This window comes from Myodes glareolus, chromosome 1 (genome assembly GCF_982192425.1).
Source record: "Myodes glareolus chromosome 1, mMyoGla1.1, whole genome shotgun sequence".
Lineage (NCBI taxonomy): Eukaryota > Metazoa > Chordata > Mammalia > Rodentia > Cricetidae > Myodes > Myodes glareolus.
The window spans coordinates 72718888-72735321 of NC_142026.1; positions in this window are offsets into that span (position 1 = coordinate 72718888).

The following is a 16434-nucleotide window of genomic DNA, read 5'->3' on the forward strand; positions in this document are numbered from 1 at the left end:
ATTATTGGTGGGTGGTGGTGGTGAGGGGAGAACGCCACACCATGTGTGTGGTGGCAAGAGAACAACTTTCAGGGAGTCAGTTCCTTCCGGCCACCGTTACATGGGTTCTGGGGGTTGAAGTCAGGTTGTCAGGCATTTGTAGCAAGTGCCTTTCCCTGCTGAGCTGTCTCACCTACTTTCTGTGTTCCTTTTTATTCTGTCTTCGGCTCAAGCCCTTAGTGTATTGTTGCTCACTCTCGCTGTGGCTCTTCACATTACAGTTACTTCAACCTAGAAACTTCCTTACAGACCTGTTCAGAACTTTGTCCTAGGTAACACTAGATACTATCAGGCTGACAGTATTTACCACCACAGGGTGTCTTTCTTGGGAGATGGCATTTATCTGAAGGAAGTAAAAGTCTAAACTTATCTGGAGCCCAGGCTACCAAGGTGGCTGATCAATGGGGATGCTTTTCATGCTGGGGGGATTTGTCTTTCTTGTACATGGGTGTGACGGCTTCTGACCACAAACCCTCATGACCAATATCCACTTCCTCTTCAAAATCAAGAGATCTCAAGTGCGACAAATGCTACGGTGTCCTAATCCTGAGGCCTGAGATGGCTTGAAAATAGCAGCACCCTAAGATGTATGAAAGACGACAAAATCTACCTGAAAAGACAGCCCAGAGAAGAATTTGTGGGCAAGTAATTAAGCCAACTAAGAAAGCTGGGTATGGCAGTACATGCTTATAATCCTAGCCTTGAAAAGGCTGAGACAGGGGGATCTTGAATTTGAGTCCAGTTTGGGCTACAATAGTGCGATTCTATTCAAAAACTGAACGTCAGACCACTTTGAGTAAAGATAAAAACCAAAACCAACCAACCAACCAACCAAACAAACAAACAAAAAACTCCAAACCAAACCAAACCAAACCAAAAACCAGACCAGAGAAACAGCCACAGAAAATTGCTTTGTAAGGTGACTCAACATGGAAAGGAATTGAACTTGCATCAGCTTGTATGTTCTTCAGAGCTGGGGAATTCTGTCCTGTTGCCTTTGGCCACTCACTGTAACAGGATGTTCAAAGGGTACAAACTGGGCTGATAGCTACCTATTTTTTGAGACAGGGTCTTGCTGCCCAGGCTACCATCAAGCTCACTACGTAGCAGAGGATGACCTTCAGCTATGGATCCTCCTGCCTCCTCCTCCTAAGTGGTGGGATTCCAGGTCAGACACACCATGGATCTCTACTCATACAGCCTCATCAGTTGTAAAAACATCAGCATACAGTGGAAGTTATGGAGTAAATAGCTGTTTTTACAGATGCACCCAGTGTCTTCCTCCATTGAACCCCCTTGCAGAGACCTGGGCCACTGCAGGATCCAGCAAACAGGAGGGTTAACTCCCAGCAGCACCAGGTAAGCTGATCTAGTCCTTGGGTCATCATCACCTTTGACAGGTCAGGGCCCATCTCATGTGGACAGTAGAATGTTGAAAATTACCCTAGGCTTAAGAGGCAAGAAACATAAATTAAGACAGTTGAAGCTCAACTGTAAGGCAGACACTGGTTCTGTGATGTATTCAAGACTCTCCCTGTCTGTTTTTCCGTTGTCAAGGTTAACTTCATCCTAGGTAGATCTCTGTGGTCAGCTGGATGGTGGCTCCTGAAGAGTATGGCTATAATTCTGGGGCCTGTGGACAATGCAATCTGTAGAAGTTAGCTCGATTCAGGAAATAACCTGGCTAGCTCAGTTGGTAGAGCATGAGACTCTTAATCTCAGGGTCATGAGTTCGAGCCCCACGTTGGGCGCCAACTGTAGAAGTTAGCTTGATTTGGGGGAAATAACCAGGCTAGCTTAAAGATAAACAACTATATCTTTACTTATTATAAGGGGAAACTCATGCCACAAGAATGGAAAGTCCAAGTTTCACTGTGTCCTATGGGAATCACCCAGAGAGAGTGAATACCTGGTCCATCCCAGTTTTTCTCCTGGGCTCCAGGAAGCCATGCCTTAACTAGACTCCACTTCTTAAAGATAATTGGTTAACAAAGCTTTCCCCATCAGCAATCTAGTAGGAAAGGATGTTGCTATCAGTTTCTTTGGGTTATCTGAGCATCAAGACACATGAATGCTTATAATCCTGGCACTTGGGAGGCTGAGGCAGGATTAGAGTGAGTTCAAGACCACCTAGACTACACAACAAGACTCTTACAGAACCAGGTTGTGTAGTGGAAGTGCATGTAATACTTGGGCTTGTGCAATTGCCCATAAGCAGAGTCAGGAATCTCAATCTCTGGTTTTGTTCAGGGATTATAGATGAGCCATAAAATGCTGGCTTCCCACCTTAGCTTTTCAAAAGCATCTCAGAACTCCAGGAGACTCATCCATGGTACACTTACACATATGACTTGAACATGTCTCCAGGTTAACCTGGGGGAAGCTTAGTCATCAATGTGCTAAGGTCAAGATGGGAGTGGAGGTGGTTAGTAGATCATTGGAAGTATTGCTGCCTGTTACAGAACGGGTGTGGGTTCACGTGGTCTGTGGAAGAAGACACAGGGCAGTTTAAGGGTGATTTTAGCCTTTCCAGCTGCAGGGGGCCTCAGTCTCTTGGGACTGAGACACCAAACTAAGGGCGTGTTTTTTTTTTGTTTTTGTTTTTTTTTTATTGTTCTCCAACTTACACCTTTAGCAAGTTGATTTCCATATTCCCGAAACATCCTAACTAAGTTTCCAAAGGGACAATGCCAAATGCAGATTTTTGATTAAGGAATATCACAGTGCCAAATTTTTCCCAACCAAGTTTTACATAGGCTTTGTACCCTTGGGAGACTCTCGGATGTGATTCACATAAACCAAAGGTGCTGAAGACAAAGGGCAAATTAAGGCTACCTGCCAGCTGCAACTGTGTGGTTCTCCCTACATTTGTCCTCTGAAGGAACTTTGGAGTTCTGGGTCTCCAGTAATTTCCTTCTCTCAGGCTTCCTGCTTTTTTCCCCCCTTAAGATGATCTTGCTCCATAGCACATGCTAGCCTGGGACTCAGGATATAGCCTAGGTTGGCCTCAAACTTGTGGTAAAATCCTTCTGCCTCAGCCTTATGAATGTGGGATTGCAGGTGTACAGGTGTGAGCCACCACACTGCCTTTTTAAATTTTGACTAGTGCTGGGGACTGAACCCAGGACCTCACACATTCTAGATCAGGCTATTTATCCCATCATGTGACATAGTCCCCTTGCACACACTCCCACTGTGATGTCATCATCCTGGGTCTACACAAGAGGCTGAAGCCGTCTGAGTTTGAACTTTCAGTTTCCAAGACTGAACTAAACATGACCGACCCCCTTCTTTATAAATCATCCAGCCTCACATGTTTCATTACAGCAATGGAAAATGGACTGATGCAGCCACTTAGAGTGTACGCTATCTCATTCACATCAAATGATGTCAGGTGAAACAGTGTCACTGGTCTTCTGCCTTCACATGAAGGCAGCCATGTTTCAAAGAATGTAGGATCCAGGGCAGCTTCGTATACCCCTGTCAAGACAGGCCCTATAGACCAACAGGAAGATAGGTCTGAGTCTCATTTTATCCTAAGACAATACCTGGTTCCAAGAAAGACCACAAACTGAGACCACCCATGCTCCAAAGGTCACACTTGTCTAGGGGTGACCACCAGGACACCCCTAGACAAATGTCAGTCAATCAGGGGCCTTGAACCTTAAAAAAAATCCTCTGCTATGATAAAAACCCTACCCCAACTGTGCTCAGGGCTCTCTGATCATGCCAATAGGTTGGGCACATGGAGAGTCTGAATTCGCAAACTTGTATAAGAATAAAGGCTCTTTGCTTTTACATATGGGACTTGGTCTCCTTGTTGGTTTTTGGGGTACTCAATGGATCTGGGTATAACAGAGAATACAGTACCCAAGTGTGCACTTAGACCTGTGTGTCCTGGTTCAGTATAGTATCCCTCCCAGGCATCTGAGGCATGATGCATTTTCCTGTAAACCTCAGTCCACGAACGGTGTGTGACACTGTTCCTGGGGAGATGTGAACAAATGTGTAGTCATCCTAGATAGGCAGCGGGTGACAGACCAAGGTAAGGATACCACTGAAGTCCTGTTTGGTGAGCCAGTGAGGTTTATTGCCCCTTCAGAGAGCAGCAATACTGTCAGTGGTCTAACCATCTCCACCGAGGCTCTACCTTTTACTGGTCCCATCACCCTGATCTTAGCACACTGAGGACCAAGCTTCCCTCACCAACCCCTGAGAACATTCTCAAACCTTCTGCAAATCACAGAAATAATGAAGTCCACTAAACCTCACAGACACAGACAGGAGGTGACCCAATGGATGAGCCTCCTCCCTTAGAACTCTGGAGGGGATGCTTTTCAAAGCCAAGATTGGGAGTTGTATTGCTTACCTTGCTGTTGCTGTAATAAAGCACCATGACCTGACCAAAACAAATTAGAGAAGAAAGAGTTTATTTGGGCTATGGTTCCAGAGAGTTAGGAAGTCCCTCATGGGGAAGTGGCAACTATGGTGGCAGGTGGGACAGCTGGAGCATCAGGCTGAGAGTTCAAGTCTTAAAGCACGAGGCAGAGAGAGCTAAGTGGGAACGGCACAAAGCTTTTAAACCTCAAAACCCTACTCAGTGTCTCACTTCCTCACACAAGGCCATACCCTCTAACCCACCCCACACAGCATCATCAACTAGGGACCAACCATTCAAATGTTCAAGACCACAGGGGACATCTTCTCCTTCAAACCACTACAGGGAGTTGGGTGTTTTGTGGCTCATCTGTAATCAGCACTTAGAAGGTGCAGGCATAAGGATGAGAAGTTTAAGGCCAGCATCTGCTATGCAAATGCACTACAGGAGCAGAGATGACTCAAAGGCAGCTGCATCATCAAAAGCCCGCCTCATCATGAGTGACAGCTCATGAAAGCTGGAACCGGGAGTGCAGGCAGCTGGACAGTTTGGAGAGTGTCTCTTCTAAGTAGCTCAGTTGGACTGAGCCTCAACTTGACAGGTCTGAGAATGTCTTTCTGTCCTTTCTGCGTATATACACTTGGGGAGGGAAGAAGTCTGGTGAAGCTGATCTGTTCAGTGACTTCCTGCAGGTTTTGAGTTGGTTACTTACTTCCTGAGCTTACGGAGTTTACCTGCAGTATGGAATGTTTCACTTTTTAGAACAGCAGTTCTCATCCTGTGGGTCCCAACCCCTTTGTGGGGGAGTCGAACAACCCTTTCACAGGGGTCGCTAAGACCATCAGAAAACAGATGTTTACACTACGATTCATAACAGTGCAAAATTACAGTTATGAGGTAGCAATGAAGGGAATTTGGGGTGGGGGGTCTCCAAACATGAGGGATTGCAGCAGTAGGGAGGCTGAGAATCACTGTTTTAAAATATCCCATGTGTTGAGGAACTTCCCTCCAATTGAAATGTAACGAAGTAGAGATGTGGTGCCTCCTTGAGGCAACATGGATGTAGTGTATCCTTTAGACAGCTAAGCCTCAGAGAAAGTAACCTAGGACTCAGTTAAGTTTGGGTTACACACACCTTGTATATATAACCCAAGTACACTTGGCAGCCTTGTTTCTTTACAAGCATACCCACCCAACATCTGTGTGTGTTCTGAGATTCAAACCCCAGATCTGACACTTGTGTGGTAAGTGCTTTAACCATGGAGCCAACTTCCCAGCCCCACACCTCATTCTACCCAATATTCTTCCTGGCTTTGTAGAGCAGGTTATTTTCTGTGCCAGAAACTGAACCCTGGGCCTTATGTATGCTAGGCCGATGCTCTACCACTGAGCTATACCACAAGCCTTTCTCACAGGTTCTTTATATTTGTTTTATTCATTTGGAAGTAAGTATATGCACTGCAGACTGGCTTTGAACTCACTATGTAGCTGACAATGATCTTGAATTTACCAACATTACTTCCACCTCCTGAGAGCAGGTGTGTGTTACCACACCTGTTTTATGCCATGCTGGGGATGGAACCCAAAGCTCTGTAATGGTTAGGCAGGTACTCTACCAACTGAGTGGCTTCTTTAGACTCTCATAGTTCACTCACCACAGCTTAGAAGTTATTTGCACAATACAGAGTAGTGAAGGTGGGGATGGGACCCCCAGGGCTGTACCCTTTCCCTTATTTTTGCTGGGGATTGAATAGAGGGTCTCATAAAGGAGAGGCAAGTGCTTGGCTTCTGTCCTGTCTTCTGAGGCCCTTATTAGCATATTCTAGGTAGATGCTCAGTCCCTTACTGGGGGATTCTAGGCAGGTGCTAGAATTGCCCAGGCTGATCTTGAACTCACTCTGTAGCCTAGGAAAGCCCAGAACTTGCAATCTTTCTGCTTTAGCCTTTCCAGTATCTACGATTACAGGCTTGCATCCCACATCAACTTTCAACATTTTGTCTTAACCAGTTGTATTTGTTGTGCCTAGTCTGTGGAGACTCTGGCTCACCAAAATACAAAAACAAGATTTATTGTGTGTACATATAAGCCAACAGGGACCTCATCAAAGCAATTGGTGCAGCAGGGGCAGAGGAGGCACCCCACCTTTCTGGAGGGCATTATTTAAAGATGAAAACCAGGTAAGTTACATTAGCAGTGTATGAGGCGATGGGTTTCTAAGGTTTAGGACCCCTGATTGGCTGACATTTGTCTAGGGGTGTCCTGGTGAAAAGCTATGGGTGTGTGCTGGCAGGTGATCCTATCTACAGTGATTGGAACGTTAGGAATTTCCTTTGGATGGTCTGTTCCTGGGTGGTGCCTGAGTAGTCTCAGTTTGTGGTCTTTATGGAACCAGGTGTTGCCTCAGGGTAAACTACTGAGACTCAGGCCTCTACTGAGCTTGTCTTGACAGGGTCCTACAGGATTTCCAGTTCATTTGGAATGAATAGTTTTATTTTTCAAATCCACTATCAGGCATTTGTGCATTCTACAGACATGTGGACTGTGTTGTGTAGTGGGCTTAGATCTACACCGGCAAAGACTTGAAAGTGGCTGAGGTGAAAACTGAGCAGAACAAAAACCAAAGAATAAAGGCAAACCAAAGAATTCTTTGGGGTGTCTGGGGAGGAGGGCCAATGTATAGCTATGGGTCTCAGCTATGGGAACTAATAGTCTCCATTGTTTTGAGTGTGCGGGGGTGGGGTGCTCAAGCACGAGCGTGGCAAACAGCTGAGCTCACAATCCTGCATAGAGTAAGGAAGGCAAAGCCTCCGGTTTCACTGAACACATTCTGCTTTTGAGTTTGAGAGTAGATCTCTGCTACTGGGTCATGGGGCATCATCAATCAACACATTGTCAGGTGAGTGAAGATGGCTCGGCGCTCAGTCGTCAAACAATCTTGTTTCTCTCCACAAATGTTTCTTATGGAATGTCAAGCATTAGAAATTACTATGTGACATTTAATAAAAGTTTATCATGTTTCCCCTGGATGTGGTGGTACACATCTGTAATCCTAACACTGGAGGTATTTAATCTTTGTTTCATTCTTTTCTTTTTTCCTTTTTGAGAAAAGGTCTCACTAGGGTAGCCCTTTAATGCACGAAAACAATCCCACACCAGTTAGGATTTAAAGGGGTATTTATTTTGGGAGTAATACTTATAAATCACCAACCATCAGGAAAGGAGCCTAGTTGCTGGAGCAGGAGCCGGAACCAAACGCCGGAACCAAGAGAGCGAGCTGAGGCTTGCCGCTCTTTTTTAAAGAGAAATATACCACGCCCCAGTGGGCTGGTATTTCAGCGGCTATTGGCTGAAGGAGCAGAAGGTGCTCCCGCAGAAGCCTTTGAACTCATAGAAATCTACCTGCTTCTGTCTCCTGAGTGCTGGGATTAAAGATATATGCCATCATGACTGATCTACTTGAACCCTCTCGAAGAACAGAAAGTGTTCTGAATTGCTGAGTCATAGCTCCAGATCCATATTTTCATTTATTTTTAATCACCATCTTCACTGAGACAGGATTTTACGTGTCACAGGCTGGTTGCAAACTCACTATGTAGCCAGAGGTGATCTTGAACTTCTTAAAAATTAAAAAAATTACATTTATTTATATGTGTATGCTATGGCACGTGTGGGACCAAAAGGCCTAAGATGACCTTCTTCTGATCATCTTTCCTCTAGAAGGACACCATGCCTTATGCGGCTCTGGGGACAAAGGGCTCATACATGCTAAGCAAGCACGTTACCAGCTGAGCCCCAGCCCTAGTCTGTCTATCACTTCTGTGACTGTCATCTTTCTCTCTTCTAGGGACTCAACCTCGGCCATGCATCTGGGCAGTGCTGAATACCTTGGTTGCCCTGTTCATTTTCTGTGGAGGACCTCCAGGAACGACTCAGTTCTTAGTTGTGGCAGAATAAAACCTCACGGGCTTCCAGTATGAGACTAAATTCTTCTTCAGAAATGTTACCTCTAGTCACACAGGATCTTATATCTGTTGGTATGAGATATACCAACTTGTCAGAGAGGAGTGACACTCTGGAACCAAGAGTCACAGCTAAAGTGCCCACAGTCCTATTCTTGTCTCTGGGACTCTGTTTCGGACAGGGCATATCACCTCTTTGTCCTCTGTCACTGATTCACCTGCTTTATACTGTTGATACAGGCTCTCAGGTAGCCCAGGCTGGGCTTGAACTTCCTTTGTGACTGAGGATTGCCCTTGAATTTCTGACCATCCTACCTCTACCTGCTGAGTGCTAGAAATACAGATGTGCATCACTATGTCGGATTAAGGCAGTGTTGAGGGTTGAACCCAGGGCTTTGTGAATGCTAGGCAAACACTCTACTGACTGAGCTGTATCCTCTAACTCTTCTCCACTGCTCTTTTTATTGATGTCTACTGTGACATAGTCTTTGATACCTGGCCATGAAGACTCTGAGGAACTGTGTGTACTTCCTGTGGGTCTCCACAATCACTGGGATTTCAGCTTCTTGGAGATGGGACTAGAATCTGGGTCTTGAGTAAATGAAGACAAGCGAGGGAGCTTCTTGTACCACTTTAGCCCTTTTGGACAGTGGTTCCTGGAGTATGGCCACCATATCATTGTCACTGTCACTATCATTATGACCATCATCACCACCATCATCATTAGCACCATGATCATCATCATCACCATCATTGCCACCACCATCACCACAGCCATCACACCATTTCTACCATAATCACTATGACTCCGTCAACATCAATACCAACACCATCACATTCATCATTATCCTCATTGTAATATTTGAAAATGCTTTATATAAGCCCCCAAAGAATTGGAAGCAGACTCTCACACAGTCACTCAAATGCACATACATGTGTGGGCATCAAAGCAAGATTCTAAGAGGTAGAAACAATTTCCATGACCATCATTGAATAAATGGACAAACATGTCTGGATGATGATCCACTTTATGGCCATAAGAGGAATGACGTATTGACACGTACCCAGATGTGACTGACCCTTGAAGTGAAGGAAGGCAGATTTAAGATGACACATGTGAGTCCATTCATAGGACACCCAGAACAGACACATTGCAGAGACAGAAAGTGGGTTAGTGACTGTCAGTGATTGCTTCATGGGCTCAGGGTTTCCTTTTTGGTTGATGGAAATATTTAGACTGCAGAGGGGTGGTGTTTGCCGACTGTCATGGCTGTAGTAAACACTATGGGACTGTCTCCTGTCACATTTTTAATTTCCCCCTCTGCTTCTTCTCTCCTCACCTTTAATTTTTTTACCTCTCTCCTTCTCTAACCCTTTCCTCTTTATTTCAGAGACAGAGTCTCTAGAGCTCAAGCTGGCCTTAAACGCATGGAATTTTTGACTCAGCCCTGTAAGTGCTGAGTCTGGAGGTGAGTGCCACAGTGCCTGATGTTAAAATGACTATTAGTATTTTGCTGCGATACTGGGGAAATAAAACTTAAACAACAACAAATACAATTTCTATTTTATTTTTATTTTGTCTTTTCAAGACAGGGTTTCTCTGCGTAGCCTTTGCTGCACTGGAGCTCCCTCTGTAGACCAGTCTGGCCTAGAACTACAGAGATCCACCTGCCCCTGCCTCCTGAGTGCTGGGATTAAAGGTATGCACCACACCAGGCTAAACTTTTATTTTCAAATTGATGATGATAATAATGATGATGGTGATGTGTGTATGTGTGTCTGTCTGTCCATCCCATTGAGTTAAATAGGATTGCTTGGATGGATATAGCTGGAGGCATTATTTATTGGCGCATGGGCAACTTGCTGGTGGCTATACTAGTGAAGAGTGACTTCTCTCTCTCTAGCAACTATGACAATAGTTTCTTAGGGAGGGATGAGGCCTTGTGACCACTGTTGTCAAATGGTTAATCTTATGCTCTTGGAATTTCACCTAGAGAAAAATATGGGTAGTGAGTTAAGAGTGTTTGGTGCTTTTCTAGAAAGCCAAGTTTAGTTTTCAACATCCACAAAAGACAGCTCATAGCTGCCCATAACTTGAGCTCCAGGGTATCCAACATCTTTTGTCCTCCACAGGCACTACACCTATGTCCACAATCCCACACAATGAAACACACACACACACACTCAATTAGTAATAACTCTTTAGAAACAAAAGAAAAGTAAAATGATTTTATCCCTTCAGACCTAGAGTAGACTCTGGGAGCATCCCCAGATATTTGTAGGGACCCTTCAGAGCTCCTCAGCCTGGACTGGGAGGAAAGTCCCTGCTCTCTTTCATGGGGGGGGGACGAGAAGAATGCCCTTCTATTCACATTACTCCTTACCTGTACAGCCCATGGCCTAGTTGTAACGTTATGTTTCTTTGTTTTTGCAGATGTCTACAAGGACAAAACCATTTTCTGTAGGAAGCCACCTGGAGGCACAGGTGGTCCTGCAGTTTGGAGGTATACAAGCCCATACCTGGCTTAGCCGCGTGGGGCTGAGCACCCTTGCCTGCACCCTTGCTTGCACATGCTCAGTCCATCAGAATGGCATTAACCAATCAGGACAGCGTTCAAGCCTCTCCACCGTTTAAAAGCAGCTGCCTCTGGGCTCTACTTGCTCTCTCTAAGCTTTTTCTTGTCCCTGCTCTATCTTCCCTTCCCCCAATTTTCCTCAATCAAATGCTCCGAATAAAGACGTGACCAGGGAAGGAATTCTCGTTTTTAGTGGCGTTTATTCCTGCTGGTCAGGATGCGCGTCGCAATTTTCTCTGCCCAACCAAGTGCTATGTTCCCTTTAGGAAAAAATATAACCTTTCATTGTCACTTCCAAACACCTATGACACGTTTCTTCGGTCTAAAAAAGAAAACATAAAACTTATTTTCAAACTTTATCCAAGAAGGCCAGAAAGGCTTCAGTATACCCTTTGTCTCCCAGGCCCATGTGGGAACCTACAGATGCTTTGGTTCTGCCAAGCTCTCCCTCTACAAGTGGTCAGATCCTGGTGACCTCCTGGATGGGATTGTTACAGGTAAGGAAGCTGTGGTCCTTTTCAACTTGAGGACTCCACGTGACTATTTGCTGGGCAATGCTGAGCTGTGTTGGGTGCAGGTTTTGCTAGTGTTTTGCTGTGTTGAGGCCAAAGGATTGGGGATGATTGACAAGGAGAGACAGTTATTAGAGAGGGAGCCATGCCACACCATGCAGAGCTACTTGGAGAAGATGGGCTGACTGCAGTGCTACAGGAGGAGGGAGAAAGGGAGAGAGGAGAGAAGGAAGGGAGGAAAAGGAGAGAGGGGAGAGGAGAAAGAAGAGTGGGGAGAGGTGAGGGAGGCAGGTCAGCACCCTTTATAATGGTTTCGTGGGAAAGGCAGGATAAACAAGGCTCAGATAGATTCATTTGAATAGTTTTAGCATCTCTGGCATGCATGAGCCTTCTTAGTTCTTTGTAGCTTGATCCTGAGGTCATCAGCACAGAGAAACAGCGAGACCTGGAATGGAGTGTCAGGCAAGTGTGAGAGTGTGGGCTCTGGGTTGGTAGGTTGGGGTCTGAATAGTACACTGGTTGCTCTATCTATGAGTCAGCTAGCTCCGAGAGGGGAATTCTCAGAGGGCCAGTGAGGCTTCAAGATTTCTGAATATCAAGGACATTAAAGAAACAAGAAAACAGTCAATTCCTGGGACCACAGAAGGGACACCCAGGGGCCCCAGTGAGCTTGAGAGGGAGAACAGGCTCTTGAGTTTATACCCTCACAGAATGTGCAGCTTGGGACCATCCTAACTGGTTTCCTAGGTGGGATGAGGTTTGAAGGATGGATAGAAGTGTGTGGCCAGAGGGGAGAATGGGGCATCTTCAGGATCCACACTACAGAAACAGCAAACAAAGAGAAGGCCAGGAGGAATGTTAACTGTAGCTGAGCAACCATATTGCTGGGCTTAGGGAAGAAATGGGAAGTGGGAGGGCATAGTGAAGCAAGTTTAGCTGTGTCCGGAAGCTGCTGGTCATCAGTTTAGGCAGCTGTCAGGCAGGAGTGTGGCTCATGGGGCGAAAGATAACAACGTCAGGAAGTTGTCAAGTGTCTGCCGTTGGACCAGCATTAAAGTCTGCAGCTTGGAACTTCCTCTTAGGTAGAGTATGTTTGTAGTTTTCCAGCTCGGTGTGGGGGGGTGGTGGTTTGCTGCACAGAGGTCAGATGCCACTATCTAGGGACATGCTGGTTGTCTTGACTAGGGAGTAGTGTAACTGCTCACACAGTGGGTGAAGTCCCAGGACACTGCCAGCATTGTAAAAGGCACAGGATAATGGTCTGGTCCCCCTTGTCTTGTTTGATATTTTTAATAGACATCAAATAGGATTTTAAAGCATGCTTCACAATGGGCTTTTCTTTTTTTCTTTTTTAATTTTTTCTTTGACATTTATTTGTTTATTTTCTGCAGATTTTTTTTTCAAAGTTTAAAATTATGAAAGTTTTCATTTCCGCCCCTCCTCCCAAACCCTCCCACTCCCCCCTCCCCCTCCTCCTCCCTCTCCATCCCTAAGAGCAGTCAGGGCTTCCAGCCTGTGGGAAGTTCAAGTTCCTCCCCACTCCTTCCAGGTCCCTGAAGGTAAGTATCTGAACAGACTGGATCCCAAAAATCCAGTATATGCAGAGGAAACAAGTCCCAGTGTCATTGTCAGTGACTTTTCAGAAAGGCTCCGGACCAGCCGCATTCAGAGATCCGGCCACATTCAGAAAATCTGGTTGGATCACATGCTTGTTCAGTCCCAGTCCAACTGGCCTTGGTGAACTCTCATTAGATCAGTCCCCTTGTATCAGTGGGTGATCGCACCCCTCGCGGTCCTGAGTTTTTTTCACGTTCTTCCTTTTTCTGCCCCTCATTTGGACCATGGGGGGCTCAGTCCGGTGCTCCAATGTGGGTCTCCATCTGTATCGCCATCCATTGTCAGATGAAGGATCTATGGTGAAAAAAAAATCTTCATCAGTATGGTTATAGGCCAAGGCCGGTTCAGGCACCCTCTCCTCTGTCCAGAGAACAATCTGGGGATCTCTCCTTGGACCTGGGATCCCATTTATAATCAAGTCTCTAGTAAACCCTAAAATGACTCCCTTAGTTGAAATATATTCTTCCCTGATCTCAAATCCATCCTTCCTCCCTCCCCCCATCCCAGTCCACCTAGCTTTCCCCATTCCTCCCCTATTCCCTTCTCTCTAACCCTCTCCCCTTCCAACAACCCTCCCACCCCCCCATGCACCCGAGGTTACCTGGGACTCTTGTCTATTTCCAATCTCCAGGCAGATAGCAACATGATTTTCAACAGGTTCACCTTCTTATTTAGCTTCTCTAGGATCACGAATAATAGGCTCAAAGACCCTTAATTATGGTTAGAATCCACATATGAGTGAATAGATACCATATTCCTCTTTTTGGGTCTGGCTTACCTCACTCAGTAAGGTGTTTTCTATTTCCATCCATTTGCATGCAAAATTCAAGATGTCATTGTTTTTTACCGCTGAGTAAAACTCTAATGTGTATATGTTCCACACTTTTTTAACCATTCTTCTATTGAGGGGCACCTAGGTTGTTTCCAGGTTCTGGCTATTACAAATAGTGCTGCTATGAACATAGTTGAACAAATGCTTTTGTGGTATGATAGGGCATCTCTTGGGTATATTCCCAAGAGTGGAATTGCTGGGTCCTGAGGGAGGTTGACTCCCAGTTTCCTGAGAAACCGCCACACTGATTTCCACAGTGGCTGCACAAGTTTGTATTCCCACCAACAATGGATGAGTGTTCCCCTCACCCCACATCTTCTCCAGCATAGGCTATCATTGGTGTTTTTGAGTTTGGCTATTCTGACAGGTGTAAGATGATATCTCAAAGTTGTTTTGATTTGCATTTCCCTGATCGCTAAGGAGGTTGAGCATGACCTTAAGTGCCTTTTGGCCATTCAGAGTTCATCTGTTGTGAATTCTCTGTTCAGTTCAGTACCCCATTTTTTAATTGGGTTAGTTAGAGTTTTAGTGCCTAGTTTCTTGAGTTCTTTGTATAATTTGGAGATCAGACCTTTGTCTGATGAGGGATTTGTGAAGATCTTCTCCCAGTCGGAAGGTAGCCTTTTGGTCTTACTGACAGTGTCCTTTGCTTTACAGAAGCTTCTCAGTTTCAGGAGGTCCCACTTATTCATTGCTTCTCTTATTGTCTGAGCTCCTGGGGTTCTGCTTAGGAACTGGTCTCCTGTGCCTATATCTTGTAGACTACTTCCCACTTTCTCTTCTATCAGGTTTAAAGTGGTCAGATTAATGTTGAGGTCTTTAATCCATTTGGACTTGATTTTTGTGCATGGTGATAGATATGGATCTATTTTCATTCTTCTACAGGTTGACATCCAGTTATGCCAGCACCATTTGTTAAAGATGCTTTCCTTCTTCCATTGTATGCCTTTAGCTCCCTTGTCAAATATCAGGTGTTCATATGTTTGTGGGTTAATAGCCGGGTCTTCTATTCGATTCCATAGGTCGACTTCTCTGTTGTTATGCCAATACCAAGCTGTTTTCAATACTGTTGCTCTGTAATAGAGTTTGAAGTCAGGGATGGTAATGCCTCCAGAAGTTCCTTTATTGTATAAGATTGTTTTGGCTATCCTGGGTTTTTTGTTTTGCCATATAAACTTGATTATTGTTCTCTCAAGGTCTGTGAAGAAGTTTGATGGAATTTTGATGGGAATTGCATTGAATCTATAGATTGCTTTTGGTAGAATTGCTATTTTTACTGTTGATTCTCCCAATCCAAGAACAGGGGAGATCTTTCCATTTTCTGGTATCCTCCTCAATTTCTTTCTTCAAGGACTTAAAGTTCTTGTCAAATAGGTCTTTCACTTCCTTGGTTAGAGTTACTCCAAGATATTTTATGCTATTTGTGGCTATCAAGAAAGGTGATGTTTCTCTGATTTCCCTCTCTGCTTCTTTATCCTTTGTGTATAGGAGGGCAACCGATTTTTGGGAATTGATTTTGTATCCTGCCACATTACTAAAGGTGTTTATCAGCTGTAGGAGTTCTTTGGTAGAGTTTTGGGGTCGCTTATGTACACTATCATATCGTCTGCAAATAATGAAAGTTTAACTTCATCCTTTCCAATTCGAATCTCCTTGATCTCCTTATGTTGTCTTATTGCTATTGCTAGGACTTCAAGCACTATATTGAAGAGGTATGGAGAGAGTGGACAGCCTTGTCGTGTTCCTGATTTTAGTGGAATGGCTTTGAGTTTCTCTCCATTCAATTTGATGTTAGCTGTCGGCTTACTATATATTGCTTTTATTATATTTAGGTATAATCCTCGTATACCCAATCTCTCCAACACCTTTATCATAAATGGGTGTTGAATTTTGTCAAATGCTTTTTCAGCATCCAATGAAATGATCATATGGTTTTTTTCTTTTTTTTTAAGTAAATTTTATTAAATTATAAAAGTTTCCATTTCCGCCCCCCCTCCCAACACCCTCCCACTCCCCCCACTCCCCCTCCTCCTCCCTCTTCGTCCCCCAGGGCAGTCAGGGTTTCCTGCCCTGTGGGAAGTTCCAGTTCCTTCCCCCTCCCTCCAGGTTCAGGAAGGTGAGTGTCCAAACAGACTGGATCCCCAAAATCCAGTATATGTAGAGGAAACAGGTCCCAGTGTCATAGTCAATGGCTTTTCAGTAAGACTTCGGGCCAGCCACAGTCAGAGAATCCGGCCAAATTCCGAGAATCTGGTTAGATCACCTCCTCGTTCAGTCCCAGTACAGCTGGCCTTGGTAAACTCTCATCAGATCCGTTCCCTTGTATCAGTGGGTGATAGCATCCCTCGCAGTACTGATTTCGTTTTTCTTTTTCTTTTTTTTTTTTAAGTAATTTTATTAAATTAGAAAAGATTCCATTTATGCCCCTCTTCCCAACACCCTCCCACTCCCCCCCTCCCTCTCCTCCTCCCTCTTTGTCCCTAAGGGCAGTCAGGGTTTCAAGCCCTGTGGGAAGTTCAA